The following is a 2,965-nucleotide window of genomic DNA, read 5'->3' as shown; positions in this document are numbered from 1 at the left end:
AGTAATTTCCCAACCCGCAGTTGAGAACCCTAATTTTTATCAAGTATCTTTTTGGGTGTTTTTTCAGAAGTACCTGTACACTGAAGTAAAATGCCACAATGAAAGGAAACGTGATACAATTATATGTATAACTACATAAAAATATCCCAGCATTAATGTACATGTGGGGGGAGACAAACTATGCATGCTCCAATTCCAGATTTCTAGAAATGCTACAAGTCCAACCAGAATCACTGAGGAGTTGAATATAACAGAGAGACAACTCTGAACAGGACAAGGGAAATCTGCTTAGTCCTAGATGCCCATGACACAATATTAGAACAGGTGAGGAGTTGGGTTAGATGCTCAATTTTTATAAGGTTTAATTGCAGCTATTTCCTGCCTGGAGCAAGGCCCCAACAGTATGCATTTGAATGACTCACATTAGAGGAGCGGGCCTTTGTTAATGTGTGATTCATGTTCTTCAATGTTACTGTTTTAAAAACCTGCATTGGACAATCTCTACTATTGTGGACTAGTTGTGAATTTAAAATTAGATTATTTGCCTTTAATGTTAATTTAAAAGTAGGCATAAAAGCTGCAAATGACCTTGAATTTGAAAAGTAAAAAAATATCAATAGGCTAGTAATGTCATTAAGATAATCTATATTATCCATATTAACCATCAAGGATTATATTTTAAAAATTAGATTATTCTAGCTCTATAATGTGTGCTCTGAGAGTATGCTCTACCCAATTTTTGGGTATCCTTCCCTCTCTGTGAACCCCAGCTTATTTTACCAACCTAACAGTCCCCTGTTACCGAAGAGTTTTATGTTCGCTTGTTTGAATGCCACTCCTTCGGTGGTGTTAAATGGAAGAAACGATAACTTACCTTATTCAAATAGACTTTGTCCATGTGATCTGAAGAGATTTGACAACTACTTCATATGATGCTGGAATGTCCCCAATACAATTCTTATCATGATCAATGGATTACCCCTATTTTAATCAAATTACCTGTCACCTTAACAAAAGATAAAATAGTCCTCTTTTTGATGGTGAATAGAGATCCAAGAACAACACTGTCAGTGGCCAAGTATCTTTTCACCATATTTTCCTCAAAGAAATAAAGGCTCCCCATTTACGCCTCAAGACCTTTAGGTCAAGGGAGCTTGAAAAAGGAAAGGACTTAACCTCCAACTCCTATTACGTCTAGCCCATTAGGAGAAAACAAGTAGGTGCGAAACAGCATATTTCAGAGATCCCCTCCATCAACAATGTCCTGTCAAAAGAAAACCAGCACAGAATGCTAAGGGTTAGGATTGAACCCTCCCTGACATGTCCATTTATTTATATGTCTTTCTGTCTATTTATTTATTTATTTCAAGGGAGTTTTTCCATTGAGGGAGTATGAAATATGTAACTTCTTCCTGTTGGCACTTGAAGAAATAGAGCTTTTTCTACCACAACATTCTACTGCATGTATAGTCCTGGTTCCCAGTAAGACCAGAGATACTGAAGCTGGGCTTTCCGGTGTTTGAGCCCGCTGCTACCACCACAATGCCGATGCCTAAGGAGAACTGCATTGCCATTTACAAGCTCCTTTTTATGGAGGGAGTGATGATAGCCAAGAAAGATGTCCACATGCCAAAGCACCCAGAGATCAAAGAGATGTGCCCCACCTTCACATCATGAAAGCAATACAGTCCCTGAAATTTTGTGGCTATGTCAAGGAGGAGGAGGAGGAGAAGAAGGAGGAGGAGGAGAAGAAGAGTTGGATCTTGTATGCTGACTTTACCGCTTAAGGAAGAATCAAACCAGCTTACAATCACCTTACCCTCCCCACCCCACAACAGACACCCTGTGAGGTAGGTGGGGCTGAGAGAGTGTGACTAACCCAAGGTCACCCAGCTGGCTTCATGTGGAAGAGTGGGGAAATAATTCAGTTCACCAGATTAGCCTCCGCCACTCATGTGGAGGAGTGGGGAATCAAACCCGGTTCTCCAGATCAGAGTTCATCACTCCAAACCACAATTCTTAACCACTACACCATGCTGGCTCACACAGTTTGCATGGAGACATTTCTACTAGTATCTGACCTACAAAGGCATCTACTACCTGCAGGATTATCTCCATCTGCCACCTGAAATTGTGCCTGCCATCTTATGTCACAGCCATCCTGAAACAGGCAGACCACGGCCCAAAGGATTGGAGGGTGTACGTCTTGCTTGCCTTACCCATGGTAAAGCTGACCAGGATGCATACAGACGCAGTGCTGCTCCTCCTGGTGCTGACAAGAAAGCTTAAGCTGGTGCTGGGGCAACTACTGAATTTCAGTTTAGAGGTGGATTTGGCTGTGGCTGTGGTTAGCTGCCTCAGTAGAAATCTGCTGCTGTTGGTGTGTCTTGTGAATAATAAATAGGTGTCAATTTGAAAAAAGAAGAAGCTGAAGCTGGGTAGAAGGTTATGAGTTGGATCCAGCCAGCATTTCCAGTGCTGAGAAAGGGAAGAAGAATAAGAAAAAGAGTCAGTTTTTATATGCCGACTTTCTCTACCACTTTAGAAAGAATCAAACCAGTTTACAATTACCTTCCCTTCCCCACAACAGACACCCTGTGAGATAGATGAGGCTGAGGGAGTGTGACTAGCCTAAGGTCACCCAGCTGGCTGCATGTGTAGGAGTGGGGAAACAAACCTGGTTCACTAAATTAGAGTTCACCACTCATGTGGAGGAGTGGGGAATCAAACCTGGTTCTCCAGATTAGAGTCCACGACTCTTAACCATTACACCACACTGGCTCTTTATGAATCTGAGAACGTGTCAGGCCTGTGTCTCAGTTGGTTTCGTTTTCCCACTGACCTGCTCTCAAGGACTGTTATGCATACCTAAACTCTTTTGAAGCTGTGAGAACCACAGCACTGTTTGTGTTTTGTAATCTCTTGCTTTTTTTCATGCTTTTATATTACCAAGTGCAAGCCAGCA

At 41.9% G+C, this 2,965-nt stretch overlaps 1 pseudogene; it reads left to right on the top strand.

Moving 5' to 3' along the window:
- Positions 1-1,542: 1,542 nt before the first annotated feature.
- LOC130481958 (40S ribosomal protein S10-like) lies at positions 1,543-2,418 on the top strand (annotated as a pseudogene).
- Positions 2,419-2,965: the final 547 nt, after the last annotated feature.

Source organism: Euleptes europaea, chromosome 8, assembly GCF_029931775.1.
Source record: "Euleptes europaea isolate rEulEur1 chromosome 8, rEulEur1.hap1, whole genome shotgun sequence".
NCBI classification, from domain to species: Eukaryota; Metazoa; Chordata; class Lepidosauria; order Squamata; family Sphaerodactylidae; genus Euleptes; species Euleptes europaea.
This window is presented reverse-complemented; position numbering and strand designations above follow the sequence as displayed.